This window comes from Scyliorhinus torazame, chromosome 10 (genome assembly GCF_047496885.1).
Source record: "Scyliorhinus torazame isolate Kashiwa2021f chromosome 10, sScyTor2.1, whole genome shotgun sequence".
Lineage (NCBI taxonomy): Eukaryota > Metazoa > Chordata > Chondrichthyes > Carcharhiniformes > Scyliorhinidae > Scyliorhinus > Scyliorhinus torazame.
The window spans coordinates 11,956,760-11,971,476 of record NC_092716.1 but is presented as its reverse complement, the minus strand read 5'-3'; positions in this window follow the sequence as shown (position 1 = coordinate 11,971,476).

Here is a 14,717-nt window from a genome sequence, read left to right as displayed (position 1 = left end):
TTTTCGAAACCTTTCTCTAAACCACTCCACTTTTCACCACGCCTTCCAAACCCTCCTTAAAACCGAACATTTTCGCACAGAGTTTGCACAGCACTGGAGGTGGCCATTTTGGTCCATTGTGTCTGCACCGGCTCTCTGAGTTCCATTTTTCCGCCTTCCCCCTCTCCGTACCCCTTGCAGACACGGGAGCACAGTGGTTAGCACTGTTGCTTCACAGCGCCAGGGTCCCAGGTTCGATTCCCCGCTGGGTCACTGTCTGTGCCGAGTCTGCACGTTCTCCCCGTGTCTGCGTGGGTTTCCTCCGGGTGCTCCGCTTTCCTCCCACAAGTCCCGAGAGACGTGCTGTTAGGTGAATTGGACATTCTGAGTTCTCCCTCTGTGTACCCGAACAGGCGCCGGAACGTGGCGACGAGGGGCTTTTCACAGTAACTTCGTTGCAGTGTTAATGTCAGCCTACTTGTGACAGTAAAGATTATTATTATTTACGATTAAATGCCTCCGTTGAATCTGCCTTCACTACACTCTCAGGCAGAGCATTCGAGACCCCTATCCACTCGCTGCATGAAATGTTTCTCCGCATTTTACTGTTGCTTTTTTTGCGAATCAATTTAAATCTGTGCCCTCTCATTCTCATTCTTTTCATGGCCCTTTGATATTGACCGAACGTTTACTTGCCCATTCTACTGTCTGTACGTTTACAGAGTGTTTGTCTGATACTATACTAGTGGGCAAGTAACCATACAAAAGATGCTATATAATTGCAAGTTGTAGTTGTTTTCCCTGGTGCATCTGGAGATCAAATTTTAAATCCACCTCCACAGAGAGAAGAATGTCTCTCTTACTGAGTTTGGTTTGTTCCTTTTCCTCTTCTAAAACTATATTTGAGGGAGGGCTGCACTGTGTCATGAAAGTTGGAAAAATATGACATTTGAACCATGAAAGTAACACTGAGAATGCCGGAGACTTTTAATGAAAGGGAAAAGTCCCACAAAGGGTTAACAGCAGCAGCTTGTTTGAAAAGCAGACAGCCTCACAGACGTGAAGGAAAACAGCTAGGAACAATTCATTCTGATTTACAAGTTAAAAAATCATTTGATCAACTTAAATTCTTAAGTTATGTGTAAGGGAACAGTATTTCACAATTCTTTAAGCAATGAATTATTTTACTGAACAATTAAGAAGAGCAGCCAGAATCTAAGGTCTAAATTAAGGGACAACTGTTAAGCGTGAAAACTTGCTGACACCAGTAATAAGACGAGACAACTGATTTACAAATAAAGAAACCCAGAAGGTGACAAGGTTACACTATGACATACACCATTTTGACGTTAAAACCTTTTAGAAAATGGCCAAGCCAGATAAGGATAGAGTCAAAAGGGGGTACGCTGAACATGACATTAGCTTGAAACCAAAGATGACCCGGGATAAGACCGAAAAATCATTAAAGAAGACATAAGTCTGAAAGGTTACTGACGAAGACACAGACAAATTTATTACATGTCAAGCAAAGTGAAAGAGTTCAAAGTGAGTAACGGCGAGCTGGTGGAACGAAGCCACGCTGTTGCGAGGCGCCACGCTTCCCACCGATAGAAACTAGCTTTCAACTATCAGGCTCAAACAGCAGAAGGGAGTCATTTGTGAAGGTCAGGCTGCACAAATTGCTATAAAAACTCTGAAAAGTGAGCAGAAGGCTACATTCTTCCTCGGTGATGGGACGAGCAGCATCTGAAGACCGAGCAACCCAGAGAAGCGAACAGAAGACCAAAAGTTAAAGAAAAACGATTGACAAGATAGGCCTGAAAGTCTTACAACTGGTCCGAACAAGAAAAGATCTTTTTACCTTTCTGTAAAAGTAGTTTTTATCTTTTCAACTTGAAAATAAAGTTAAGTTTAAACTGATAACCTGAAAGAGTGATTATTATTATTAGAAAGTTTATTCTACTTAGCAAGCCGGACCCATGTGTAAGCTACTAAGTGGTAAGTAGATAAAATTCTTCTATGAAGATATGGGTTATGCCGGGGGATAACTTGAAACGCTAGTTTGACCCGAATAGCACCCACCTAAGTCTGCATAGGAGTCAGGGAGTGAGAATCCCTGTTCACCATTTAGACTATCTTGACCCTTTTTTGGTATAGGGGGAATTCTAAGAATAGTGGTGAGGTTTTTACTTCAACTGTTAAATGGTCCTGTTTTCCCTGTCTGGCCTCCAGGGGCACCGTAACCAACATTTATTTGGACTTTTGGAAAGCTTTCAATCAAATCCCAATGCGATAATGAAAACGCCAGGTGATCACCAGTGGATGAAAGGCAGCAACTCTTTACAGGTTACAATTGCCAAACATAAAAACAGCAAAACAACTGCTGCCACCAACTCTGTGTCCAGACTGTTAAGAATAATATTTTTAGTGTCACAAGTAGGCTTACATTAACACTGCAATGAAATTACTGTGAAAATCCCCTCGTCACCACCAGCCTGTTCGGGTGCACAGAGGGAGAATTCAGAATGTCCAATTCACGTAACAAGCAGGTCTTTTGGGACTTGTGGGAGGAAACCGGAGCACCCGGAGGAAACCCACGCAGACACGGGGAGAATGTGTAGACTCCGCACAGACAGTGGCCCAAACAGGAATCGAACCTGAGTCCCTGGCGCTGTGAAGCAACAATGCTAACCACTTTGCTACCGTGCCGCCCATGACTACAGGTTTTAAAGGCCCGCACTCAGATGTGATCTGCGGGCACTCCCATTCCATTGAACAGGGAATCACGTGGCCTCTGAGATTTGCCAAATCCCCAGACTAGAAAGTCACCTGGTCTCCGAGATTCGCTGTGACATCCTTCCCACTTCAGGTCCCCTTGTACCTGAAAATCTAGATCTCAATATCCCAGTCTTTCGGGGACTTCGGTTTGTGGTGAAAATGACGGATTATCACTGGTTGGGGTTTCTCCTCAGGAGCAGGCTCGCACGGACCGACCTCACCATTTACTTCTCCTGGTATCAGTCGCTCATCTGTTACAGCTTCTCCGACCCCTACGGCAACAATTTCTGGGCTCACAATGGCCTGTACAGTCCCCTCAGTACTCTGACCAGCACTAACGTGCCTGTATGGTTTTGATGATGCTATCGGCTCTCGTGGGAGTTCGTTTTTCCTCAAATGTTCTCAAGGTTTTCTTAGGATCTTATCCTGGGTTCTTTCCAAGTACGACACTGGCTCAGTCTAAACTATAATGATCCCTGAGACCCAGCTGGAACTGATTGCAAAGTTTCTGATGTAAACTGGGTTGTTCAGCTAAAATATTCTCTCCGCCTTTGAGCCATGATTTATTTTTTGAATATCTTGCCTGGACTCCACCCTTTCTGCTAAATTTGGGAATATGAGGCTCGGTCTGGCACACGACCGATGCTCCATCAGCATTTCTGCCGTGGCTGTGCCCGTTCTTGAGTGTGGGGTGGTTCTGTATGCGAGTAAAAGTTCCACAATCTTGGTATCTATGAAGATTGGCGGCTGCTTCTTCATCCTGGACTTGAAAAGTTTGTAGAACGCGTTCCGCCAAACCATCGGATATCGGGTGGTATGGCGCTGTTTTGATGAGCTTGATGCCATTGAAAACCATAAGTTGTTGGAAACTCCATACTGGTAAAAGCAGTAAGTTAAAGGTAAAGTTCCCATAGTCCCAAATGACCATAGGCTGCTTTGCCCTTTGAGGGGGAGAGCTGACTGGTGGTGATTTAACCTCAGGATCACCACACCCCCGGGCAAGGGGCAAGTTTCTTAAGACCTTCATGAATAACCTCAGTCGGTATGGAAATTGACCCCACGCTGCTGGCCTCACACTGCCTCACGAACCAGCTGTCTAGCAAACAGAGCTAATCCAGCCCCCGGCAGCAACACTATACAAAACCAGGACTTCGGGTATGCCATGAATGCAAAACCCGTGATTTTTCACCCGTTGTACAAGATGTAGTGGACGTAATCTGGTTTGCATCCATCCATTTTAAGTTTGCATCCACTGATAAAAGGAACATTGATATTGCAGGTCCTTTCATGGGCTCAATGTGTGCTCTCACCCAATGCCGACCAGGCCATTCCCATGGGCACAGCGTGGCAGGAGCGAGGGAGCTCTATTGTTCTTGACATTGGTCACATGGTTTGACTATATTCGTTATATCGCCGTCGATGCTGGGCAACCAAACGTAGCTTCTTGCCAACATTTTCAATTAAGATATGCCTAGTGGGTGCCAAGCAATTCCTCCAATAATAATCGTGTTGCAGAATTGGGAACAGCCATTCGTGACCCACAAAGCATCATACCGCCGCCTTCATAGGTTAGTTCATCATTTCAGGTCAAGTAAGGTTTCATTGCCTCTGATGCTTGACCACAGAAACCCCTGTTTAATACCATGGGCGAGATTCTCCCATTGGGCGGCTAAGTGTCGACGCCGGCGTAAAAACAGGAGCGTTTCACTCTGGCGACGGCGCTCGTTCCGGGACCCCATTCTCCGGCCCACAGGGGGCGAGCACGGCGCTGGAGCGGCCCACACCAGAGAAGCCGGCCCACCGATCGGTGGGCCCTGATCGCGGGCCAGGCCACTAGGGAGGCCCCCCCCCCCCCCACCCCCGGGTCAGACCCCCCCCCCCCCACCTCCCCCCACAAGCCGCCCCCGGACCCTTCAAAGTCGAGGTTCCGCCGGCTCAGAGGATGTTAGAATGGTGGCGGCGAGACTTGGATTTTTTGTGACGGCCGCTCGGCCCATCCGGGCCGGAGAATCGGAGTGCCAGACCGTGCCGGAGACTCGGCACATAGCCTGTCTGGCGCTGTGCCCAGCACTACGGCGCCAATGGTGGCGATTCTCTGACCTGGCGGGGGCTCGGAGAATTCCGCCCCATATTCTTGATTTTTGACAGGACCGGGTCACTGTGTTCAAGTTCTTATTTGTTTTGCGGATGCAAGAAGTTTAAAGTCATTACAATTTCCCCTGGTACCGGTGCAGTTGTTGAACTTAAGGGTCATCAAAGACGTCTGAAAGAAGGCGGCGCGGTGGCGCACTGCTGCCTCACAGCTCCAGTGACCCGGGTTCAATTCCGGCCTTGGGTGGCTGTCTGAGTGGAGTCTGCACGTTCTCCCCGTGTCTGCGTGGGTTTCCTCCGGGTGCTCCGGTTTCCTCCCACAGTCCAAAGATGTGTAGGTTAGGTGGATTGGCCATGATAAATTGCCCTGAAGTGTTCAAGGATGTGCAGGTTAGCTGGAGTCAGGGGGTTCGGGCAGGGGAGTGGGTATAGGTGGGGTGCCTTTTCAGAGGGTTGGTGCAGAGTCGATGGACCAAATGACCTCCTTCTGCACTGTAGGAATTCTATGAATCTATCAGCATTAGTTATCTGGGTCCCAGGTTGATGCAAGGAATATTAATACCCAGTGGTGCATCTGGGCAGAGGCCATGGGACGCATTGCCTCATCATCTTAGAATAATTGCAATAATGATTTATGGCCTGTCTCTATTGTGAAATGCCTTCCATATATGTATTGGTGGAATTTTTGATGCGCAACACGACTGCTAATCCTTCTTTTTCGATTTTGGAGCAACCCTTCTGCACCTCGGAGAGGGTTCTGGAATTGTATGCGACCGGCCAATTTTGTCCCATTTTTCAATCTATGAGAAAGTACGGCTCCAATTCCACCTGGAGACGTGTCGCAGGTAAGTACCAATTCCTTTTTTGGGGTCACAATGAACCAGTAGACTAGTGGACAGAAGTCATTGCTTTACGTGGTTGAAAGCCGCATCTCGAGGCGCCCTACAACACCGCTTTTGGTGTTTCTTCAGTAAGGTATGTAAAGATAAATCTCCCACAATAGTTTAACATCCCCAAGAAGTATTTCAACCCAATAGAATTCTTTGGGGCAAGTGCTTCCCGTATGGCCCTTACTTATTCTTCAAAGGGCAGCAGGCCTTTTGCGTCTACTTTGTTACCAGCTCGGTGGTCTGAACCGTACATTTCTCCCTCCTGAAGAACAGACGAGCGTTCGTGAACCTCTTTAATACCTCCTCCAAGCTGGCTGAGTGCTTCTCTCCCGTGGAACCAGTCATGAGTACATCATTAACACTGGGAATTCTTGTAATAAATTTTCCATTGTGTGCTGAAATATTGCGCACTTGTATGATACTCCAAATGGTAAATGGGTATATTCGTACTGTCTGTGTGGAGTTTGCACATAATAATAATCATAATATTTTTTATTGCCACAAGTAGGGCTTACATTAACACTGCAATGAAGTTACTGTGAAAAGTCCCCAGTCACCACATTCCGGTGTCTGTTCCATACACAGAGGAAGAATTCAGAATGTGCAAATTACCTAACAGCGTGTCTTTCGGGACAAGTGGGAGGAAACTGGAGCACCCAGAGAAAACCCACGCAGGCACGGGGAGAACGTGCAAACTCCGCACAGACAGTGACCAAAGCCGGGAATCGAATCCAGGACCCTGCAGCTGTGATGCAACAGTGCTACCCACTGTGTCTGCGTGGGTTTCTTCCGGGTGCTCCGGTTTCCTCCCACAATCTCCAAAGCTGTGTAGGTTAGTTGGATTGGCCATGCTAAATTGTCCCTTAGTGTCAAAGGATGTGCAGGTTAGGTGGGGTTATGGGGATAGGGCGGGGGAGTGGGCCTAGATTGGGTGCCTTTCAGAGGGTTAGTACAGATTCGATGGGCCGAGCAGACCTTGTGAACATTGATGGTCGCATAGTCTCGGGATGATTCATCTAATTCCAATTGCAAGTAAGCGTGCCTCATATTTAGTTTTGTAAACATCAAGCCGCCAGCGAGTTCAGCATTCCTGGTCCTGTTCACCTGGCATTTCACAGGAGCATTAACGTACACCAGAGTCTCATGAGAAGACATTAGGATGGGTGACTAACAGCTTTGTTTTTAAGGAGTGTATTGACGTAGGAGTGGGAGAGAGCAGTAGAAAGGTGCAAAGGTTGAGGGTGCAATTTTGCCTCGGACACAGGTGGCTGAAAGGATAGCTGCCTATGGTGGAGCAATTATAGGTTGTTCAAAGACTCGATTTGGAAAAGGGTAGAGACCAAGGAGAATTTTAGGGCTGGAGAAGGTTCGAGAAACTGGGGGAGGTGAGGGAATGAGGAAATGTGAAGAATGTGGGGCGGGATTCTCTGAGCCGCCGCACCAGTTTCCTGGCACCCACCGCCAGCAGGATTCTCCGTCTCGCCAGCCGGCCAATGGGGTTTCCCATTGCAGGCAGCCCCACGCCGCCGGAAATTCCCCGGGCGTGTGTGCGCTGCCAGCACGACGGAGAATCCGGACAGCGGAGAATCCAGCCGTCGTATCCCAGCCCTTTCTATCTATTATTTTGATGTTCAAAGCTGCCACAGGAGAAAATAAATGTATTTCTTCGCAATATATCAAATGTGCTCTATTCAAATGACTCCTTGCTGTGATCGACAAGAGGCAAATTAAATTTAAATATAAAACAATTTCTACAAGTGGTAAACAAGATAGAAACATGATTAGATGAGGACTGAGACCATTTTTCGTCTTCTCCTCATTACTCAGAATCCAATTGTTCCGTTTCAAAATGCACCAAATGGATACAGTTGGATTTGTAGAGTCTACAAACACACAGTGGACAGGATCTAGTGAAACATTGCAGAGTGAGAAACGAGGCGGAGGAAGGTGAGGCACTTAATTGTACGAAAGCAAGGGGCAGCACGGTGGCGCACTGGTTAGCACTGCTGCCTCACGGCGCCGAGGTCCCAGATTCGATCCCGGCTCTGGGTCACTGTCCGTGTGGAGTTTGCACATTCTCCCCATGTTTGCGCGGGTTTCGCCCCACAACCCAAAGATGTGCAGGATAGGTGACTTGGCCACGCTAAATTGCCCCTTAATTGAAAGAATTAATTAGGTACTCTAAATTTTTTTTAAAAATTGTGCGGAAGCAAAATGGGAGCTTCCCAACGGAAGGATGAAAGTTGGGAAGTACGTTGGCGGTGGATTAAAGATGGATCGTGGTTCCCAAAGGCAATTAGCCAGAACCAATTTTTAATAGGTTAACATGCCATGCACACTCTTAAAACATCTTCGCGATTAAGTTGGCAGCAAACAAGAAACATGTCTCTTCATATTCATGCTAGGCGCAGCAGAGCACTTATCCTAAGACTGTGCAACCCCCTGTTCCCGATTCTCCAGACAAGGCATGACCCTCCAGTGATAGCCATGCTGATTGCCACTGGCAGTGCGTGCTCGCCCACTCCACAGTGAACCGAGATCTTTCTCCAGGAGGCTGCAGATGTCAGCGATGGCCTGCTCTGGGATCTGAGCCCCCCCCCCCCGAAGCACTGGTGTTCAGGACTGTTTAGCAAGCTGATCTTTTGTCGGGTGTACGGTATCTCACATCTTTCAGGCTGCATCTCTGGAGAAGAGTGGTGACGCGGTGGTACTGTCGCTGGACTATTAGTTCAAAGACCTAGCCTTAAGCCCTGGGTACCAAGGTTCAAATCCCACCAGGGCAGATGGTGAAATTTGAATTCAATAAAAAAGCTGGACTTAAAAGTCGAATGATGACCATGAAACCTTAGTTGTAAAAACATCTGGTTCTGCCATCCTTTCTAGCCTGCTTGTGACTCCAGATCCACAGCAATGTGCTTGACTTTAAAGACCCCTGAAATGGCCCAGCAAGCCGATCAGTAAGGGAGGGCAATAACTGCTGTCTCAGCCAGCGATGACCACATCCAATGAACAAAATAAAATCCCTATTCCCTGTGGAGCAGAGCACAGCTGACATGGCTGCTGCTGTTTTTACTGCTCCGGATGTTGCTAATGCTGCTTAGTCCACATCAAAGATGCACAGTATAGCTGCTTCCATGCTGCAATGAAGGTCGACAGCAGGGAACATCGGACCAAGGCGATGCAGGTGAAATGGAATCCAGAAAAATGGTAAATGAAGCGGTGCAATCAGCCGCACGGAACAAGTGCTGTGAGCATAAAGCTTTCACATTGACGGGCCGGCACATGTGCAATTCCGCCTTTCAAAAGGGCTGTCAGTTTCATTCAGCAGTGACTGTGCTTGTTGACCATCACGCGCTTCACGCACCTCGGGAAACCCGTGCACAGGGTCGTAAAAGGCAGAATCCTGGGTTAAATCTGCAATTAATGTACCTATTTGAACATTGAAATTACTTACCTGACAACTCCATTAAGGGGCTGGGTTCTCCACTCCCCGAAATCGCGTTCGGCGACGGGGCGGAGAATCCGTTTTGACGCCAATATCGGGAGCAGCGCCGGTTTTTGTATTCCCCGCCCCCTGAAAAGCGGCGTACTCTAGGAGTACGACGCTCCGATTAGCCACTGAGGCTCGCCCCGCGGTGCTCCGTCCCCGACCGGTCGAGTTCCCGATGGCGTGGGTTAGGTGTGCTCACGTCGTCTGGGAACCTCGCGTGGCAGTTATGGACTCAGTCCGGGGCCGGCAGAGTCGGAAGAGGGCCGATCCGCGGGCATGGGTGGCTTCATTTGGGGCTGGGGGCACTGTGGGCGGGCGGTCCGGAACGCGCAAGCGGCTGAAGTGGGGGCACTACTTTTGCGGTCTGGGTCTGTGGGCTGAGTCCACCATGGAGCACGGCGTAGACACTGGAGGCCGCCGCCACGCTCTTGGGCGGCCACGGAACCGGAAGTGCTCAGGGTCAAATCGGCAGCTGGAGCTGTGAGCTCTTTGCTGCCTCCCTGCTAACCCCCAGCAAAAGGGGGAATCGGTGGCACTTATACACCAGTTTAAAAGACCACCGTTTTCACATCGGTGTGGGAACTTAGTCTCCAAAACAGAGAATCCAGCCCAAGATATCCCATTCGTCTCCAAACTCACAGAAAAGTGGGCGCAATCATGTTGAGATCCCGGCCCCCCACCACATTTTGGGGCATTAAACTCCACCTCCCCCCACAACCCCACCCCCTCCAGCACCCAAATTCACATCCCCCCCGCCTATCCCCTTTTACCCCTCCGTGACAGTCAAAATTCTGTTCCAACCATTTCTGTGAAGTTGCGTCAAAATTGAGACAGTTTCTCAGACAATTGCAATATCACAGCAGGGCTGCCTGCTACACTTGAGTTGCATGAATAAGTGCTATACTTATTGGGCTGTCAAAACTGATTGAAGTAATTACATAACATTCAACAGTGACTAAATTACTGACTGTGCCAAACAATATTGCTTTAATTTTTATATTTCAAATTGATTTCATGCAGGCCATTTATTGTTCCGATAATTACTGAATTGTGCAGTAACTTGAAACGTGGGCAAAAATACGATTAATGAAATATTCCTCTGACTAATTCAATTGAAGCTTTAATCAATTAATTTGATGTTTAATATAATCTACGGTGATAATAATGATATTTAATTTTTTTCAGATCAGATGTTAAACCAATCAGATCTCCCAGAGGAACATCAAACATTCCATTGCACTATTTGATGATGAGCAGTCTTGCTCTCCCTGGTATCTGAACCAGGATTTACCACTCAACCAACATCACTAAAGAACAGATTGTCCAGTCATGAGCACTTTGCTGTTTGTTGGAGTCTGTTGGCTGTTGCATTTCCGACGTACGACAGTGACAATTCTTCAAAACTACTTCAATGATGTGCTGAGGCTTAAAAGGTGCCATAGAAATCCCGGGGGCAGCACGGTAGCATTGTGGATAGCACAAACATTCTGTGGACGCTGGAAACGTGGGGCAACACAGCAGCACAGTGGTTAGCACAGTTGCTTCACAGCTCCAGGGTCCCAGGTTCGATTCCCGCTTGGGTCACTGTCTGTGCGGAGTCTGCACGTCCTCCCCCGTGTGTGCGTGGGTTTCCTCCAGGTGCTCCGGTTTCCTCCCACAATCCAAAGATGTGCAGGTTAGGTGGATTGGCCATGATAAATTGCCCTTAGTGTTGGGTGGGGTTACTGGGTTATGGGGATAGGGTGGAGGTGTTGACCTTGGGTGGGGTGCTCTTTCCAAGAGCCGGTGCAGACTCGATGGGCCGAATGGCCTCCTTCTGCACTGTAAATTCTATGAAAATATAAGGTAATCCTTTTTCTTCTGGCATGTTTAACTCCTCCTTGAACCAACATCAGCAAAAAACGCAGATTACGTAGTAGTTCTGTACAGAACCTTAGTTAGGCCACACTTGGAGTATAGTGTTCAATTCTGGTCGCCACACTACCAGAAGGATGTGGAGGCTTTAGAGAGGGTGCAGAAGAGATTTACCAGAATGTTGCCTGGTATGGAGGGCATAAGCTATGAGGAGCGATTGAATAAACTCGGTTTGTTCTCACTGGAACGAAGGAGGTTGAGGGGCGACCTGATAGAGGTATACAAAATTATGAGGGGCATAGACAGAGTGGATAGTCAGAGGCTTTTACCCAGGGTAGAGGGGTCAATTACTAGGGGGCATAGGTTTAAGGTGAGAGGGGCAAAGTTTAGAGTAGATGTACGAGGCAAGTTTTTTACGCAGAGGGTAGTGGGTGCCTGGAACTCACTACCGGAGGAGGTAGTGGAGGCAGGGACGATAGGGACATTTAAGTGGCATCTTGACAAATATATGAATAGGATGGGAATAGAAGGATACGGACCCAGGAAGTGTAGAAGATTGTAGTTTAGTCGGGCAGTATGGTCGGCACGGGCTTGGAGGGCCGAAGGGCCTGTTCCTGTGCTGTACATTTCTTTGTTCTTTGTTCTTTGTTCTTATGCAAACATCACCCCCCACCCCCCCCCCCTCCCCGCCCACACGCACACACACACATTTTTTAATTCAGAAAATTGCTACTTTTCGTTGCAGTTTCTGCAGCTCAAACCCGTTCTTCCTCCTTTCACTTCTGATGAAGGGTCAAAGGACTCTTTAAGGGGCAGCACAGTAGCATAGTGGTTAGCACAGTTGCTTCAGAGTTCCAGGGTCCCAGGTTCGATTCCCAGCTTGGGTCACTGCACGTTCTCCCTGTGGCTGCGTGGGTTTCCTCCGGGTGCTCCAGTTTCCTCCCACAGTCCAGAGATGTGCTGGTTAGGTGAATTGGTCATGCTAAATTGCCCTTCGTGTTCAAAAAGGTTGTGTGGGTTGCGGGGAGGGTGGAGGTGTGGGTTTGGGTAGGGTGCTCTTTCCAAAGGCCGGTGCAGGCTTGATGGGCTGAATGGCCTCCTCCTGCACCGTAAACTCTTTGATTCTATGACTCGAAACGTTAGCTCTGCTTCTCGCCTAATAGATGATGGCCAATCTACTGCTCTTCTCATAGAATCATGGACTTTTCAGTGCAAAAGGAGGCCATTCGGCCCATCGGGTTTGCACTGACCCTTGGAAAGAGCACCCTACTTAAGCCCACGCCACCACCCTATCCCCGTAACCCGACTAAGAGCAATCCAGCGTGGCCAATCCACCTAACCTGCACATCTTAGGACTGTGGGAGGAAACCGGAGCACCCGGAGGAAACCCCCGCACACACGGGGAGAACGTGCAGACTCCGCACAGACAGTGGCACATGGAGGGAATCGAACCTGGGACCCTGGCGCTGTGAAGCAACTGTGCTAACCACTGTGCTACCGTGTTGCCCCATGTTTCCAGCGTCCGCAGAATGTTGCTTATTTTACAGGTTAAGCAGTCTTTCCATTTGTCTGTGGCATTTTGTGGCATCTTACTGCGTTGACAATGGTTACCATTTCAACCGAAGCCACAATGCACTTCAAAGTAATTCTTCACATATGAGATCAGGTGCCTGTTTTGTTGAGGGTAGTGTGCCTTTAAGCTCATGAGAAATTGGATTGCGGATGTTGAAATGGTGAATTTTACAAAGGAGACGGTCAATGAACTGAGTTTATGGGTGTACCTCTCAGTTGCATGATTTATTGTAAAAGGGAATTTGCATTAATTAATGTGGACAATAGTTTTCCACATGCTGCATTGAAAATTATTTTATGTGTCTTGATTTTCAAAGGTGGTTTGAGGATCGGAAATAATTAATACTGGATGAGCACTTGGATTTACGTTCATTAATATTGATGTGTGTGTTTTAAAAAATATTTAAATGTCAATGGGGATTGGCAGGTTCATGTTCAAGATTTAGTTTAATGAGCCTCCTAGATTTTAAATAGTGAACATTTAGCTCTTTACAGTTGGCTGCTTGGCTGCAAATTGATTTGTTGCAGTGTTATTTCCATGTCATTTATCTTTATTTCTTTCTTTGAGGTAAAATCAGAATTAGTATTACATTTCCATATTCGGCTCCAGCTATGCCAAAGAATAACTTAAGGCCCCATTCCCATTCTTCAATCTTCCCTGTTTCCCTGCTTGCACTGATTCACAGAAGGGCAATGTTAAGTAGGCTTGCATTCTTCGGAACTGAAGACATCAATTGCATGCCCCGCCCCTCTCCCCACAATCTTGAGGACCCGATTAAAATATAGACAAACTCCCAACATCCCTTATATAGACATATTCCTGCACACCCCCTGCATATATAAACACACTCCTGTGGATTTCCTGTAAGCAGGGCGATACGGTAGCGCAGTGGTTAGCACTGTTGTTTCAGAGCTCCAGGGTCCCAGGTTCAATTCTCGGCTTGGGTCACTGTCTCTGTGGAGTTGGCATGTTCTCCCTGTGTCTGTGTGGGTTTCCTCCGGGTGCTCCGGTTTCCTCCCACAGTCCAAAGATGTGTAGATTAGTTGGATTGGCCATGCTAAATTGCCCTTAGGCTTCTTTCATTTATTGCTATGGCTTTTACAACAAGGCAGAATGGGATTTTCGAAGTATTGCAACATTTTAATTTCTTCCTGTCTCACATCTCCTACCTCCCACGAAGTGAACCTCCACTTTTCTGCAGGAAGTAGACAAGTCCAATTCCCCCTTTTGATTTTTTAAATAATTAAGACTGCTGATAGCGAATGAATTTGTGAGGTGTCAGCAGGGGCTGGGTGAATAGGAGGATTCTCATCTCTGAGTTAGGAGGCTAACAGTTCAAGCCTCACTACCAGGGACCTCAGCACAAAATTGCTGCTGTCGCTCCGGTGCTAATGGAGGTGCCCCCACACCCCTTCCCACCCGAGATGTGGGCGACACGGTAGCACAAAGGTTAGCACTGTAGTTGCTTCACAGCTCAAGGGTCCCAGGTTCGATTCCCGACTTTGGGTGACTGTCTGTGCGGAAACTGCACGTTCTCCCCGTGTGTGCGTGGGTTTCCTCCGGGTGCTCCGGTTTCCTCCCACAGTCCAAAGATGTACAGGTGAGGTGGATTGGCCATGATAAATTGGCCTTAGTGTCCAAAAAAGGTTAGCAAAGGTTCCTGGGTTACGGGGATAGGGTGGAGGCGTGGGCTTAAGTCGGGTGCTCTTTCCCAGAGCTGGTGCAGACTCGATGGGCCGAATGGCCTCCTTCTGCACTGCAAATTCTCTGATTCTATGTGACATTTTTAATGTTCGGCCTTCGTTCCGTGCAAGTTCAATCCTCCCGCCAGCCAATAGTTGGCCACTTAAGCGTCTCAACTACGGCAAAGGCGGGCTTCCCGTTTGAGACCTTGTTCTCCTTGGCACAAAAATCACTGCGTCATCAGGGTGGGTGGGTTCCCGGAAGGAAACCCGTCCCTCTATTTCCCCCACCCATCTAAAAGCCCGCTGGTGGAGGAGGGTTAAATTCAGGCCCGTATAATTATAAAACTGGTCCCCAAAGAATTGTCCTTGGCTATGTG